Source organism: Aythya ferina (genome assembly GCF_964211825.1).
Source record: "Aythya ferina genome assembly, chromosome: 4".
NCBI lineage: Eukaryota > Metazoa > Chordata > Aves > Anseriformes > Anatidae > Aythya > Aythya ferina.
In genome coordinates this window covers 38089393-38107685 of record NC_140300.1, presented here as the reverse complement: position 1 = coordinate 38107685, position 18293 = coordinate 38089393, and the positions used below count along the sequence as shown (strand labels likewise).

Sequence of the window (18293 nt, the reverse complement as noted above, 5' to 3'; positions counted from 1 at the left end):
TGATAAAGTCTGTGTTGCTAAAAATATGTTTTTCTTGAATTTGGTATGTATTTTCTATATCATTTAACTGACCGAGAGTAACTTTTATTTCTTCCCTCTGCTTATGAAAAAAATGCACAACACACTCAAAAATGTACAAATGAAAATTTTCTGTGCTTTTTTTTTTTTTTTTAAACTAAATCTGTCTTTGCAAGCCTACTTGAAAATCCTCTCTGTGAGAACTTAGGTACATTGTAAGACAAAATATGACTTGCATATGGCACTTACTAAATCATTCCTTACTCAAACCCTCCATCAACATTACATACAAGACTGTAAAATGTCAGGTCTGGAAGTGGCTGAATTCTGGTGGTAAATGAAGTAATTAGTACATAAAAATTATTAGAACTTTATCATCACATTAATCAAAAGTAGCAGCTACTAACTACTCGTACAAGGATATAGTGGAGTATGTAGAATAAACCTTTGAAGCTGCTATGAAAAGTAAAAAGTCCCCTCAAAAATTAAAATAAAATCTAATCAGCATGTAGAAGCTGATCTGCAAAACATACAGGTCACTGAGATCGATGGCCAAGTCTCCTATCAGCTTCAGCTGGAACTTCATCAATCCCAATGGGCAACTCAGATGAGCAGAGAAAACACACCTCATCTTTGAGCACATATAGTTTTCAACTTTGATTTATGCTACATCTAAGTGAATAACAGTGTAAGTGTTTATTAATAGCACAGCTCTTTCTTTTTGCTAAGTCATTAATAGTCCTATATATTGGTACATTGCAAGACGAAAGCTTCAATTTTGATAGCAATCAATGCTTTTCTTCCTGAAATTCAGCTTGCCATCAGTTTCTCATAACTGCATGGAATGTCTTTATTTTTCTTTGTAGTCAAATCAGTTAACGTATTTTGAAGGATATATCACTTTCTATTTGATCAGTTTAATTTAAAGCTACAAGATTCCCTCAGAGAGCTCATCAAAGGATGTAGACATTTCAGTACATACTTTTTTTTTTTTTTTTTTCAGTGACAGCAGCTCTAGAAGGTAGTGAACATTATTTACTTAAAAACAAATGTTTTCCCTTATGAAGTAATTGCTGGAAGAATCATTAGCCACAACAAAAGTTCTATGAGTCAATTAAATATATGTTTTATTTTATAATTTATATGTCTTTAACAGTGTAGGATCCCTTGGGTCAAGTTTATGAGACACAAAAAGGACAGAGAAAACTAAATAATATTCAATATATAATGAACTTGTGAGTTAACCGGAAAATTGCTTGCTCTTAATTACCAATTTTTACATAATGAAGCAGTATCTCTTCAGTCTCTCCTAACACAGTAAGAGACAGCACATTGTAAAAGTTTCTTAAGTGCCAATTACAGATCAGACTTAGTAGACAAAGTTTAGTGGAAATATGCTGGGATAATTTAGAGCTTTCTTCAGACGAGGTTACAGTTCTGCATTGACTTTATTTTTCTTAATTTATAGTCTCATGTCAGTATTTACCATTTGAATTGTAACACATCTGCCTTAAATAAACTTAACAAGAAATTCTGCTATAGTATCCAGGTGTACCAACTTCATGATACTTTGTCTAAACACAGAGTGAAGAGATTTTTATTATAAGAGAGGTTGAGAGTACTCATTTCTTAAACCAGTGATGCCAGAAATATTCAGATTATTGCATTTACCATTAATAAAATCCTCCAAGCCATCTTGAATTTAAGTATTGTTTACATTTATGTAAATCTTATCATGATGGCTAAACTATCTGAACATGAATCAAAGGACAGATTAAAATGGAAAAGACTGAGTTGACTTTGGATATGATCAAGCCGAAAAGACTGTAATATTACTTAAGATGAGCTGGCTATTAAACTGAACTTATTAGATACACTTTTAAAAGTAATTTCCTAATTTCATTTTTTCTTTCCTATAATTTGTTTCATTTAATATTCATCGGCCTTATTGTTACTATCTTTCATCTACACTAACATTTGAGGTTCACTGACCATGAGTTTCCTTTCTATTATTTCATCTATTCATAGGAATAAATGATTTTGGTACTTATGTTTCTGACATGTTGCCAATTCCTAAATGTTATGTTAAATCTTAATGAAATGTGATTGTAACGAAGTCACACATTGTACTATTTTAGATACAATCCTGAGCTCAAAGACCTTGATCTGTACATTGTTTGGTCCAGATGACACGTAGTTAATTTGGGATGTGTCACCAATACATCAATCATATCAGATCTATGTTCTTCTAAAATCTCACTGTCTCTCAGTGAAATTTTATTTATCTCTCAGGAAAATTTTATTTATGTACTGAGCTAACTTCCCTACAAATATTGGCTTGTTCCCTATTTTGAGTTGTCTTTTGCACATTTTCCCTTGCCAATGTCACAAACAAGTAATTTTCAATACTTTATTGATTTCCTTCTTAAAACATTTTCCCTTATACTAAGTTATTTGTTAAATTTAATCCAGTTGCATTTGCATATAATGATGTGTTGCATATTAAATAGCTAACTTTCTGTTTGGGTCTTGCAGCTCTGGGCTGTCAATCAAAGGATGTATAAGGACCAGTATAGTCTTAGAGAGGTCCTAAGTAGACTCTGGTCACCTACCACATTATTGAACTATTATCAAGTGAATCAAGCAAATGATGTGACCTTCATCTGCCTGAGCACTTTGACCTCATTAATATGATACATTATAATACATATTAAAAACATGTAAGGTAATATTGTATATGAGTTGTGAAACGATTGCCAAAAAATTGTTCTGCACAGTTCTTCTTTGCAGTGGGTTACATGAAGCTATTCCAGATGAAGGTGTGGCAGGTACCCAGCTTTTTTTTTTTTTCTCTGCTTTAATCTCTTCCAAAAAAATCCTTTTTTGGTGGCAGAATTGTTCCCTCCTAGTTAGATATTTGGGCAGCAGTGGTATTTGAGATGAGAGTCCTGAAAGATGGAAGTGCATTTGAAATTTATCTACTGATAAAAGGTATACTAAAAACCTGTACTGAAATACAGTACAGAATAGTCACCTTTCCTTTGAAAAAAAAAATAAAAATCTTAATTCAAGACAACTAGAATTTTCGTGGGGATAGGTAATTTCCAGTTTCAGAGAAGAAAACTATACAAGAAAGACTTCAAGAACTCTGAAACAAAGCTTTCTGGTTTTCAGGTCTGTTTGATTTAACTGCTTGAGTTTTGCTTTGATTAAAATTTTACATTTTTGAACTGGGGCTCTTTTCTGAGATAGGAATCTTTTGTTTCAGTTTGGGATAGAACAACTGTAGCAATACTTGAACACATTCTCCTGTTCAGGTAGGACTATCTCTATACCTGTGTTCGGATAAAAGTATTCTCCAAGCAGAGTATGCAATACCGGTTAGAATAGACAGACTATTTCATACTGTCAGAAGAATAAAGCAGTATGACATACTTGCATGTAAATGACAGAAAGTTTCTGAATATATATACAGGCCAAATGACATTGAAGTGGGTTTGCAACAGCTAGTGAGTAAATAATGTTGTAGGTTTGTTTGTTGCATTCAGGAATGGAAGTATTCACAAATGTGACAGGCATGGGGCTCAAGGAAGCATGCCCATGGCAGGCAGGTTCATCAACCATTCCATCTTACAGGCTTCACAGATCATTGCAAATGCTCTTCCGTGGACATGGAAAGTAGGTGCCAGGATCATTTTTAGGTGGGCTGACAATACTTCAGCCTGTCATGAACAACCCCTTGTATAATGCATTGCATCAGGTAAAGGTTTTCTGGAAGTGATTTATGTTAGCCCAGAAGTTTACCATGCACTTAAAGCAATGCTGGAAAACGATGACATGTTGTGTTGGGTCTGTCTGAGCTGGAGTCACCTTTTCCCTGCAGCAGCCCACACAGTGCTGTGCTCTGCACTCGTAGCAGGAACAGCACTGATATCACTCAAGTGTTGTGTCTATTGCTGCATAGTGCTGGCACAGCATCAGGACTCCTTCCAAGCCCCCAAGAGCCAGCAGGCTAGGGGTGGGCAAGTGATGGGGAGGGGACACCACCAGGGCAGCTGACCTAAACCAACCAAAGGGATATTCCATAATGCCTGATGTCACAATCAGCAATAAAAAGGGGGGCTCTGGTGGGGGAGGGGGCTGTTCCTCCTGAACAACCAGATTGTCCAGAGAAGGGCGACGAAGCTGGTGAGGGGCCTGGAGAACAAGTCCTACGAGGAGCGGCTGAGGGAGCTGGGCTTGTTCAGCCTGGAGAAAAGGAGGCTCAGGGGCGACCTTATTGCTCTCTACAGATACCTTAAAGGAGGCTGTAGTGAGGTGGGGGTTGGCCTGTTCTCCCACGTGCCTGGTGACAGGACGAGGGGGAATGGGCTAAAGTTGAGCCAGGGGAGTTTTAGGTTAGATGTTAGGAAGAACTTCTTTACCGAAAGGGTTGTTAGACACTGGAACAGGCTGCCCAGGGAAGTGGTGGAGTCACCATCCCTGGAGGTCTTTAAAAGATGTTTAGACGTAGAGCTTAGGGATATGGTTTAGTGGGGATTGTTAGCGTTAGGTAGAGGTTGGACTCGATGATCTTGAGGTTTCTTCCAACCTAGAAATTCTGTGATTCTGTGAACCACTATGCGTTTTGAGGCCCTGCTTCCCAGGACGTGGCCGAACATTGCTCGTTGATGGGAAGTAGAGAATATTTTTTTTCCCCCTCTCTCTGTGCTTCTGTGCGGACTTATTGTTTCTTTTGTTTCTTTTTCTCCCCATTCCCTTTCCCTTTAATTAAACCTTTCTCATCTCAAACCTTGAGTTCTCTGTGTTGTATTTTCTTTGAGGAAAAGAAAATTGTAGGAGGAAGGAAAGAGGAAGGAAAGTTGTATTTCCTTCCTCTTTGAGGAGAGGGGGAGTGAGAGAGTGGTTGTGGAGCTCAGCTGCCCACCTGAGTAAAACCACCACACATGTTCGCATGCTTATTATCATGTGTAAATTTGCTACCTAGAATGAAGCATATTGGAAGTGCAAGAGAGTGTCTGCCACTTTGCCAGAGTCAGAATCTCTATACACATGCACACACACACACACAAGTGCAAAGCAATGGGATGTGACTACTACATGCTTCTGGAAAGCTCAGCCCAACCCCAAGTAACTGTGCTGGCAGAACAGGCAGCAGCAGAACTTCAGGAGAGCTCTGAGCCTGAGACAGACTCATAGATCATTAAAGAAAAGACCTCCAAGATCTTCTGGTCCAACCATTTCCCTACCACCACTATCACCCACTAAACCATGTCCCTAAGCACCAAGTCCAACCTTTCTTTGGTGACCACCCAAGGGATGGTGACTCCAACACCTTCCTGGGCAACCCATTCCAATTCCTGACAGCTCTTTCTGAGAATAAATGTTTCCGAATTTCTAACCTAAACCTCACCTGGTGCAACTTGAGGTCATTCCTTCCAGTCCTATCACTAGTTATTTGCAAGAAGAGGCCGACCCCCAGCTCCCCACACCTTCCTTTCAGGTAGTTGTAGAAAGCAATGAGGTGACATTTCTTGACTCATCACCAATACTCATTTCCATCTTTTTCCTACCTTGCGCTAAAGAAAGTAGTAGACACACAGTATAAACTTTGAGAAAATAGTAACTCATGGGACATACTTATATATTATACATTGTTAGTGAGGCTTATACATTGTTTATTAGGCCAGTTCCTAAGCATTACCTAACACAGTTGTACTGTGTACAAATGATATGAAGATGATTGATGTGGGCTTTATAGTAAATATGATTGCTTGTAGGAGGCCACAGTTACTCAGATAGAGAGGGTGTAAACATTAAGAATACAGATTTTAATTATTAGCATCACTTGTAATGGTCTCACACTTAAGCCTATCACACTAATTCCTCCTTTCATTTCTTGCGGCAGTTGATTATTAGATTTATTCTAACCTTTTCAGATGGCACTTGAGAGGGAATTTTTTTTTTTTTCTTCTAAAATGATTGTGGGAGTGTGTGTTTATTATTTAGGATCAGTTTAGCAACTATTTCTGTACTGAAACATTCACAACATATTGAGTGAGGGAAAAAGAAGAGAAAGGCAGTCATTGGTGAAGCTCAGAACACTGCAGCTGGCAAATCTGGGAATTTCTAAAATGGTATTTATGCTTCTAAGCAGAAACACAGACATAGAAGTCAAAAAATGATCATGTGATTTGCTAAATTACCTGGACAATGTTAAAGGTCCCTTTTGTTTTTCTAGGGTCATGTGTGTCATGCAGAAGCTAACTAACTTATATGGCAGTATTTTTCTTTATCTCAGTTGTACCAGTAAATTTTATTCTAGGGTCTAATTTATTTCATTTATTTTCTTAAAATCATTTCCAAAATTAAGCTATGCATCTCACATTGAGATAAACATTTTCAATTGTTATCACCATTTATAACTCTGTTTTATCTTCATATGTGTGCATCCATTCCTTTCTTTGTGTACAAACATACTTGTTGTTTTTGTACTCCCCCTTTTGACTTTTACAGAGAACTGTTGACACTCTGGCTTATGAATAAGTGCAACAGATGTTAGTGCCATCACACAGATAGCACTTGTGTTACAAGGCTTTTTGTTTATTTTAAGATATTACTGCAGCTAGAATTTCTGATCTTGTCACCCTTTGTGTCACTGTAAGAAAGAACAGGAAGGTACAGCAATACTTGTGGCCATACTCTTCAAATACATTTAGGTCTGAGAAATTGCTCCAGAGAAGTGTAAATTTCTCTCAGAGACAGAGAGCAAATTATATTCAGCCATGAACTGAAGCACTTTCCCTTTCAGATTCCTTTTATCACAATTATGGCCACACTTCTGGATAAGATGGCCACATACTGCTGTATAACATCATCACCAAGCCTGGTATGAAGTTTTGTTTACCCTTCAAGTAACAAGGCCAGATTAAGCAGATAGATCAGTATCTGCCTAGCACTCAAAACAGACAGCATAAGATGAAATAAACCAACAGCTGTGTTAATATACAGCTCCAATTACTGGTGGAGATAGCATCTACACTGGATAGATCACTTTTCTTTCTAATTAAATCAGAACTTGAAAGAGCAAGAAATGCTTTATTAAAGATATAATTTCTATAAATCAAGTACTCTGCAACCACTCTTGTTTCCACGGTGATATGCCTGTCATATGGACATTAATTTGATGCAGCTGTTATCACTGGGGTACAAGGACCACGTACTGCAAACTACCTGCTTGAGAATACAATGTGTTTCAGATCCCAAAGCTATTGCTGGAAGTTTCCCCACACCATGAAAACCCAGAATTCATGGGAATGAATTCTGCTCCTGCTTCTCAGAACATCTTTAGGATAGTTTGTTGAGTTTTCTCAGTGTTTTTCCCTTACTTTCCCCCACTCAGTCAATTCCCAGGTTCTGATAGGCAACAGCACCTGATCTTTGCAGAAGCAAAATAGTCTTTAATTAGTACCTTTGTTATGTTTTGCCCGCAAATGGAGTTACCTCCTGGGCTCTCAGCCTCATGTGTGGGATTTTTACTTCCTGCTGCATCCTTTTTATCAGCATCCTGAAGTGGTATCCTTGCACTATAGCTGTTTTACCCATGTAGCTCACTTGTCAGTACCTAAGCATGGCTTCAGCAAGCAGCATTCTGCAGAGTTAAGCCTTAGCTCACAGAATATGCAAAGACAAGAAAATGTATGCCTACCTCACAGCATTACTACCCATGGCTTTGGCATTAAAAAAGGGTGTGTGTTTATCTCCTACTCACAAGGTGAAGATCTTCATATTTGAAGTAAGGGCATCGTACATATCACCAAACACAAACTCAAGTGTCCTTCCTTCATCTATACAGATCCACCAAATGGGAACAAAGAATTAACACTGAATGTTTCACCAATATTTTCAGAACCATGTCAGTTCTGTTATCTTGCAGGTATCGTATATCGCCATCACTTCAGTGACTATTTCAAATAAATCATATCAAATATTACCATAAAACAAAATAAGTACCATTACGCAGATTTATTCCACTGCCTTAGCATTTTAGTCCTTGCATGAGTTATATAAGCCTCCCATTTTAAAATGCTAGTACTATTTCTTCCCACGTTATACCGTGTAGTAAAATATTAGAGATTTCACTGATATCTACAGTACAATTTAAATGTGGCTTTCTGTGAGCATACAGGACTTTCAATATCTTTAAGTAGTGAAATGTATTTATTATATCAATATACATATATAGTTTCAGATATATCAACCATTTACAATTGTTCAGCATTTCCACAAAAATTCAAGTGCTATCTTATTCAACAGTATGTCTTTATGACTACTAGTTTTAATTGTTTCTTTAAACAAGAGTTATTACCTGCTCTTGCACTTTTGTTTGTATTTATAGAGCACAAGATACAGTGACCTCTGCAACATGAGACGAGACAATCCAAGTGACTACTTTATGATACTGTCTTCTGAAAAGCAGGTGTGCTATATTGCTACACAAACACATTGTAATGGAAACCATTGCTCACCCTCATAAACAGAAACACAAGCCAGTAAATAAATTCAATTATTGTTGGGCCTACAAGCCCAGTCTTTAATTTACTACACAAGTGACCTGTCAGTGAGCTGGAGAAACACTTCCATCAAATCAATTCATGTTAATCAGAAACAATGGGCTCCTTTGGAGAAGCTTCGTTTTAAATCTTCTTAAGTTTTATCAATGAACCCTTACTGGAATCACACTGACCCAAGAAAAACACGCCTTAGGAGACACGCTGTATGAAGTGAGGCACTTTTAAAACATGCTGCAAGTGCTCAAGTTAACTCTCAGAAGAATGCCATAATATTAAAATAATCTACACTAAGAGGCAGAATAGAAAGGACAACCACCCTTTTCTCTTTCAGCTGGAAACCTGCTACAGAGCATACAACTGCTATGGATTAGGCAAAAATGTGACCAACTGTATTACCAAAGTACCTTAAGTTTCCATTCTGTGAATGGAAAGCCTCAAGGCTAAATGCTGTCTGCAGGAGCGCAACAGAGAGCAAGGCCATTTATATCTTGCTGGTTCTTTGACCCAACCTTGGCTTTGTCTATGGGCTGCTGCAATTTATCAAAATCTCCAAGGACTGCTGTACCAGACAAGGTAAGTGTAGCCCGTGTCCTCCAGCCACTCCTCTCCTCCGACACCTCGTGCCCTGCTCTGCCAGCTGAGCTGTGTTGGGAACAGGACTTTATCGCTTGCCTCTGATGGGGAAAAAGTGCTAAAGAGAATGTGTGTACAGAAACAAAGAACAGAAATTTCCTCCAACTCCATCCTCTCAGAAATATTTGGTGATGGTAACAGAAGTTATTCCTGAAGAAATTCTGAGGAAAGGTAGCAAAAGGTCATGGATTTGTTAGGAAAAGAAATAATCAATACATACGCAGTTGTGTTGAAAGACTGAATGCTATGTCTTTTTCTCTATTTATGACAAAATTGCTTAAGAACAAAAAGAGTAAACAAAATACTACTTCAATAAGCTTTTTACAAAGTAACATGCAAATAAGGTTTTTAAATAAATTTAATTTAATATTTGATTACATTATTTATTCATCATTACAACCCACCCTTATGGGGAAACATTACCTCCTTGTTAATCAAAACTGACTTCCTCTTTGAATGCAAACCACATTAGCACTCTAAAGGGACATTTTTTCTTTGCAATAGTTTTCCCTTTAACTTAATATTTTAAGGAATGAGTAAAGAGTGAGAATATTGGCATTGTTGATTTAGAGAAGCGGGATTATTGATGGAGTGGTAGCCATACGTGCCTCGGTACAGATCTCCAGGTACAACAACTGAATAACATAGAGCCTTCCAAACATGTAGAACCTTTTTTTTTTTTTTTTTTTCAATCAATCATTTTTCTTAACTGTAAGTAACACCTCTTTCTCTAAACTAGCTGCTAAGTCAGCCTGAAAATGAGAAAGGCCCAAAGAGGAGAGAGATGGAGAACGAGGCCAGCCGTTTGTGGGGCAGCCAGCGGAGCAGGCTGTTACTCTTTTTGGGGAAAGGCAGAAACTGTGGCCTTAGCAAGCACTGTCAGGAGGACTGGGAAAGGCTGAGCTTCCTTTTTCGTCCCCTGGCCAGAGCCGGGAAGGCCGGCAGGCACTCACTGGCTGCAGCCAGCACCAGGCAGGCCCCTGGCACACAGCAGCTTTGAAGGCTGCAGCATGTCGATTTCAACAGCACCAAAGAACACATTTCTTCTTCTACGCTTAGAGTGCATACATGACAGACTTCTGCTGTAGTAGAGTAATAAAGACCACTAAAAAGATTGCATTGCAAGCTTAACAAAAAGTGAACGCAGCGACTTGCGATCCGTGTTGATAAACACACACAGGCATGTTCGGGTCCCAGGTGGATTGGAGTGACTGTTACCACAGTCTGCCTTTTGTAGGCTGGGAAGCTGAAAAACATCCACTCTTTCACTGAGACAGCTAAAGGATTTTAGTTGCCTAAGGGTCTGAACAACCAATTCCCTAAGCTGTAGTAAAATCCTGCCCAGAACTGCTTTTGTTTTGCTTCTTTAATATTTATTAGTTGTTTTAATTATTAGTAATGACTCGGGAACCTGTGTAGGAGGCTGCTGTGGGTGATGAGATAAAGATCTATTAGGTAAGGCCTTGTTCTTACATGGTTACTTCATTAGCAACAATACAGATAAATAGTAAGAGGGGATGCCAATTAACACCAAACTGTGGTATTATTTTACAGTAAATTAATGTTGTTTTATAACTCCTTAAAGCATGAGAGAAGAAAAAAAAGAATTCTGAATTACCAAGTAAAACATTTAAGTAGAGCACTGCAATCTCCACATAATTACCATACACAAAATATTGCAGATCAGAGTATATAGTCAAGCACATTTCCATGCCCTTGACTTACACGCTATTGGACAACTTTTCAAATTCTTCATACAGCAGTAGGCAGTTAACAAAGCAATTATTTCTTATTTATTTACTCATTATTGAAATTGCGCCCACAGTAAGCTTTTAAAACCTCTCAGAAAACAGTATTCTTCTTTATAAACTGTAGAAAACTACTAATTATTACTAATCTGGGTTCAAAGTAAACAGATCTCACAACATAAAAACAAGACTTTAAACGCATAAATGAAAGTATATGTGAAATACTTAATATCTGAAACACAGTATCTGAATGTTTGCATAGACACCACCATACACAGCATGTTTGGAATTACCAGGTCCTCAAATGCAATGCAGTACGTAACCCACATCTGTTCCCCCCATCTTTCTACACACGAAAACAATATAAACATTTTCTGACTTCAGGTTTTGGAGCCCTTTGTACCTAATGGCAATGTTACATTCACAGTAACAGGGCTGCCACGTAACTCACAGCCAGTGCTGTGCCAAGGCATAGGCACCCCTGTATCCAAAGCTAACTATGGTGATTTGGAGCCCCTTCTGATAACCTTTCTGTTGTAACAACAAGTGTTTAGTTACCTTCATCTGCTTCAGTACACATGGTCAAATTGAAAGTGTAAATCAATGAATTTCCTGTTAGTGATGTAGTGACTCTGAAAGTGATGTAATCACTTTCAGGAAACAAACCCTGTATTTTATCATACTTCTTCTACAATTCCAGATTTCTTATACTTTCCCTCATACTTAACATCTATTATTTGAACAGCTGTCAAAGAAAACACTTGTTCCATACAACTAACATAAACCAAAGGATTTAGCTGGGCATAACTGGAAGGAAAAAAAAAAAAAAATATATATATATATATATATAATTTATGGACATTATTTGTGCTTTTTGTATTAAATAAATTTCTGAAGTGGACTTAAAACAGATTTGAGTCTAGCCCCATACTCTCCCCATACTTATGCCTCTGTCCTTATAACTCTAGGTAAGGCAGGCATTTTAATGAATGTCTTCAGACAACAAATTCATTTTGTTCTTGGGAGCACAACCCAAAATTAAGATGCTCCCTGTGTACATAGAGATAGTTATCCATGTCTTGAACAGACAAAAACTTTCCATTACATTGCCTGGAATAAACTCAAGAGGAAACTTTAGATAATGGTAAACATTGAAATGTTTCACTATCTGCTCTCAATTCTTTCCTATAGTTCCTAACACATAAAGCTGAACCCTCTCACCTAGCTAACTGTACTGTTCTCAAAACACACATGTACTTTTCAAACATTTTACTTTACTCTTGCAAAGAACCACTCAAAAATGTAAGAGTTTTCATTGCAAGTTCACTATTTAAACTACTCACACATGCTGATATGTTCCAGAACATCTGATCTTGAGAAAGAAGTTCTAGCCATCAGTTTTAACAATATAGTAGGGATCATAGCCAGTAGTTTTCTTACAAATAAATATCTAAACTTAAGAATAATGGTACACAAGCTCCTCAGCAGGGTATTCATCCAAAAATGTGTTTGCACATAAAACTTAAGCAAATTATATTGTCAAATCTTCAACATGGAATAACTTCCCTGTATTTTTACCAACAAAATCTACTAGCAAACTGCTGCCACCACTTGATAACTTACATCATGTAGTCGGAGGCATAAGTTGTCTGTGATCATGCAATCTGAATTGCACCTTGATCCAGAACAATGCAAGTCATTTCTGCATATTTTTCTCATTTCCTATTTCCTATTACTTGCTGCTCATTTCTATTAGACTTCAGTGTTCTTGCATTAGGAGTGAGTGTGGTGGTTTTACCGTGCTGGGCAGCTAAACCCCACAACCACTCTCTCACTCCCCCTCCTTTAGATAAGGAGGGGGAGAAGTGAAGCAAAGAACCACTCATGGGTTGAGATAAGGATAATTTAATTAAAGGGAAATAATTATAATAATTAAATAAAGACTACCATGAACTAAACAATTTAACTAAGGGGAAAATAAAAGGGAAAGGGGAAAAAGGGAGGAAAACAAACAAACAAAATAAATGAAAGCTATATGGAAGTGCAGAGGAAAGAAATTACTCTCTACTTCCCACAAATGAGCGATGATTGACCACGTCCTTGAAGCAAGGCCTCAACGCACGCAGCCGGTGTTCGAGAGGAGGACCGACGTCTTCTCAACGAGAGCCCACCCCTCCCCTCTTCTTCCTGTTTCCACCTTTTATTGCTGAGTGTGACACCACATGGTATGGAATATCCCTTTGATTGGTTTAGGTCAGCTGCCCTAGTGATGTTTCTCTCCTCACTTTTTTGCCCACCCCCTAGGAGGGTTAGAGAAAGGCCCAATGCTGTGCCACTGCTGCTCAGCAGTAGACACAACACTGGTGTGATAACACTGCTGTTCCAGCTACAAGTATAGAGTACGGCACTGAATGGGCTGCTGCCGGGAAAGTTAACATTCCAGCCAGACCCAGTACAGTGAGCAGCTGAAACCCTTGAGATTTAGGAATAGATTGGATTTTTATGATAGGTGATTTCTACATATCTGTTTTGTCATTTGCTTTTATTTGCAATTCAGAAATATTATGTCAGAAATGTTTAAGAAAATAATTACCTGGACTGTACAAACACACATCTCAATAGCAGATAATATTTCAGGTCAGCTCCAGTAGATCACATTTACAGGCTCAAGAGGTGCTAGCAAAATAAAAGGAAAGGAAAGAACTGTTAAATTCCAAAAAGCCTGAACATACACAACTCTCCCCATATATTCTTTTTCTAGTAATAAAATAAGAAAGCTATGTTTTTCTTTCTTCTGCCTAGAAAAAAACTATTCTGCTTTTCCATGACATCACTGATTGGCTTGGTTAATTTAAAAAACAACAGCTTCCTATGTCAGTACAGGTTTCCTGTGCCAGAAGACTCCTATCTCCCCTCACTCACTTTGTATTTATTATTAGAGCACACTACATTTTTTTTACTGGGGAACATCAAGGTCTTGTACATCCTTTTAAGGGAGGATAGATGTGGATGATCTAAACTTTCATAACTGATGCATACATTTAAGTTCTGATAATATGGATGCATACTGGCTCCCTGTGTAAACCAGTAATCCCAGAAAAGAAAAGTGCTGGAGGCCACACATACAACTGGGCTGCTAGTAGTATATCTGATTCTGAAAACGGGTTAAGGACATTTTCTCCAAAAAGAAAAATAAAAAGACAACAACAACAAATATAAACCACCTTAATTAGTTTGAGGATGGTTTCATTATTTAACAAGGGAGTAGACAGCACTCAGGAGAAATGGTCAGACCAGTATTAGTGCTACAGGCATATTAATGCCTTGCTGATTGCATACTGCCATAAGGCTTTAAAGGTGGTTGATTCAAATTAGCAAAAGGAAGAGGCTCCTAGGCTAAAATTTATAGGAGGTACCCCTGTTTTGCAAAGATCTGACTCTTTGTTACACATAGAGAAGTCTGCTATACAGTTTGTATATGATGATGTACGATGTTATGCTCCTCAGTCTGACAGCTGTTAGCTTGTCTTTACACCTCCTGGCTATCAGGCCAGCTGTCCTTCTTACTGCTATTCATACTTAACATTTCTAAAATTCAGAATAAAAGCCCCATGAACTTTCAATACTTGTTCCATTCAAGAAACTACAAATCTAATAAACATTTGATCCCATCTAATCAGTAAAGGATAATGGTATATATCGGTCTTTCATCTCCTTTCTTTCTTTCCTTCACTAAATCATTAACAGAAAATGAGTCCAGCATCAGATCACCAAACCAAGAATACTTACTGGAGAGAAAAATAGTGAAAAGAGGGAGGCAAAGACTGCTAGAGTAAAACAGAATAACTCACATTTTGTGTATGTACCTCTCTCTATATAAATACACATACTGCACACACACATGCACAGCTATATGGAAAAAATAGCAAACACCCACTCTTGACGAATCACAGATGTGCACCAAACCAACTTTGCAATGACATATTGTGGTTTTATAGCAGCATAACTACCTATTTTAAACAGTGACATGATCACGTGAATGTTTAGTTACAGTTGATACCAAAAGACAGTAAAAGAAACGTAAATGAATGCCATACTTCTGGACCAGGGCTGCTAGTGCACCAAGTCTCAGAAATTATTTCCCCTGTTGTTTACAGGGCCTGGTGTGGAGTAAACACCTGCACAGGTTTGGGTGAGTCTGGAATGAGCTTTAGGGTGAAAGCTGGGGATGTTAGATTTTTGAGACATGAAGTACTGTGTGTTGCAGGCAGTGGGGAATGCTCTTGGCAATGACTGTAGGTGGAAGGAAAAAAATAAAAACAATGACAAAAAAAGTCATTGTTTTGTTTTGTTTCGAATCTGGATGACAGGAAGATAACCATAACTAACTCATGTCAAATCTAAACATGTCCTTGCTCCTAAAGAGAAAACAATTGCTAACAATGCAGTGGTTAAGTTAGGTAAGGTTAAAAGCTCTAAATGAATTTCAGTAATAGTGGTTGATCACCTGGATGATCAAAAGGTATATAACAAAGGGGAAGTAAGAGAAGCATTTAAAAAGTAGTCCCATAATGAACTTTCTGGTAAATAACCTGAAATCTGAAGGGTATCTTTTTTTTTTTTTCTTTTCTTCCTTTTTTTTTTTTTTTTTTTTAAACAGTCTGTTTTCCTTTTATCTTCCTCAATATCATTAGTAAAGGTTCTGTGGCAATGAAGTTCAACATATCCATTAATTGGGACACCATATAATGCAACATTACAGTAATCTTTTTATGTGTTGGCAATGCAGAATATTCTGCATTCTCTCTATGTGTGTGTAAAACATCAGCCTGACATTTTTCGTGAATTAATAAAACTTAAAATTGAGAATAAATATTTTTGTCCTGACAAGGTGAATCTCAACAACCAGAAGTTTATAAAGATAATTAAAGAATTTACCATAGGAAAGAAAAAGCCAAAATTTTCAGTAAAGGTTCAGGACATGTTATTTGGTGACAAAGCTGAAGCAAAGTCATTACATTCATCAAATTTTCATTTTCTTCAATAAAAAGTTGAACTTGAAATGAACTTCCAAATAGAATGCCTTGTTCCATGGGCTATTCCTCTGGGAGCTCAATGGCTGAACTAAGGACTCCAAACTCCATAAAGAAACTTGAGTTAACTGAAGCCATCGTGAATTTGTCCTTACTTTCAGGAAAGGTACGGTTTTGCACAGGGTGGGTAGACAGAGAGATTGATTTACCTACTTCTTTTAAAAGAATTGCTTTTCTGAGATGTCTATCTCTACTGAGAATAGAATGAGCCAAATTATAGGTGGTTAGAGTTGGCAATGAGAGTCTTAGCCTCAATTTCTCTTGAAGAACTCTCTTAAGATGAACTGCACTTCTTGTGTCCTTGCATTTCTGGAGACATTTCTTTTTAAGAAGGAAATTTCAGGCTGTGCAGTTTACCCATATTTCTTGTCTTCTTTTCAGTACATGCTTGTCAAAATTACAGCAGCACTGCTGTTGGAGAGGATACTTGCTGTTTGCCCTCAGAGTCCTGGAACCTGACCTGAATTCCTGACAGCAGATCCCACTAGATCACAGTTAAATGAACTGCAGTATGCAAAGCTTGCTTTAAAAAATGAGCTCCCAGTTCAGCAGTTTTCATGTTCTGGTTATGACAAAGTAACACGAAGCCAGGACAGCAAGATAGGAAGGTATCCTTATGGCCCTTCGTCAGGGATTTCATCTAAACCCTGGGGATTTGCTTTCAGACCTCAGTCACATGAATCTGGTGGCGCAGAACTATAAGCCTATTTAATAGCCTGTCTGCTCTTCAGAGGGAAGCTTATTTGCAGCTTTGTGCTCAACAATACTTATGAGCCACCAATTCTTCTGTAAGTCTTTTGGTGCTCAATACAAAACGCCTTTTGTTGTCTTGCAGGATGGTGGAGAACAGAAGAACCTCTTTCCTACTTTGATCAAACCCACCCACCACAACCTTTTTGTGCTTAGGGGGGCCAAGCAAAAGATATTTTTCTGCTATAAATACGGGTTGAAAAGGTGATCTGTCGAGGATCATTACCATTTAAAAATGCTTAGAAACGTTCCTCCATAATTGTGGTGTATAAATAAGCCCTTGGGCTTTTTCACTGATATTCTTCATTCTCCACTTTCAAATGCATTTCATTTTAGTCTTATAAAATACCGAAATGGTAGTTCATATATTCCTAATTCTCCCAGAGGACATCTTGAAAAGTATTACGTCATGCTTACTATGTTTTTCTAAGTGATCTGAAAAAGAAGAGAGTGACAGCCTCTATACAAAGATTCATGTATATTAAATATGGAACCACGAAATCTTAGAGGAAGAGGCAGACTAAGAATCAGTCCCAATGGTCCACACCATTCTTTATACCTTAGTCTGGTGGTTGTCAGAAAGTAGATAAGAGCAGGGTGAAATTTCTGACTCTTAGCAAAAAGTATCAGTACCAAATTGAATATGTATATAACTTTGTAGGTACACACACCCACAGAGGTTGACTTACACCAGTTTTGACACAGGTGGGTAGTTCTCTACATTTCTTGTTCTAATATATCTTCTGGAAGCCAATCATTGAGGGATTTAGCTGAAGAAGAATAAGATTTATGAACAAAGCAGATAAGACTCTTGGATTTCAGACTCTCATGTTGTCAGCTATGAAGCTATTGGATGGTCTTAGCCTTGACAATCTTTCCTTTCACAGAAGTGACTGCAAGATGAACCCTGACCTGTCATGTGCCCAGAGAATGCTCTTACCACAGGGTCAGTCTCTGTCACTGCCACTGAACTAACAGGTCCAGGACCTCTGTTTTGATAGGATAATATATATATATATATATATATATATATATATATATATATATATTCCCCAGAAAGTATTGCTATATTTTTTTTTAACCAATACAGGCTTTTTTTTGCTTTATTCCTCAGATATGATCACTACCAGACATTTATTTTTAAATTTGTTCAAGCAGTATTAATGCCAGAAAATTGTAAAGCGGTTTTGGAAACATCACTGGGGCAATCTCAAATTTTTAGGTGCATTAATTTATAATTTTATGATTTAATAAGAGCAAGTGTAGAGTCCTGCACCTGGGAAGGAACAACCCGAAGTATCAGTATAGGCTGGGGGACGACCTGCTGGAGAGGAGCTCTGACGAAAAGGACCTGGGGGTCCTGGTGGACGACAGATTGACCATGAGCCAGCACTGTGCCCTTGTGGCCAAGAGGGCTAATGGGATCCTGGCGTGCATTAAAAGGAGCGTGGCCAGCAGGTCAAGAGAGGTGATCCTCC

The 18293-nt window shown here is 37.8% G+C and overlaps 1 protein-coding gene across 1 annotated transcript in view; it reads right to left on the bottom strand.

Moving 5' to 3' along the window:
* Positions 1-18293, bottom strand: part of LOC311436130 (uncharacterized protein) — a gene marked incomplete at its 5' end in the record, with an annotated part of 364735 nt that overhangs the window by 69600 nt on the left and 276842 nt on the right. The window contains one exon of the mRNA XM_084517972.1: positions 13566-13648. The remainder of the gene's footprint in view (positions 1-13565; positions 13649-18293) is intronic.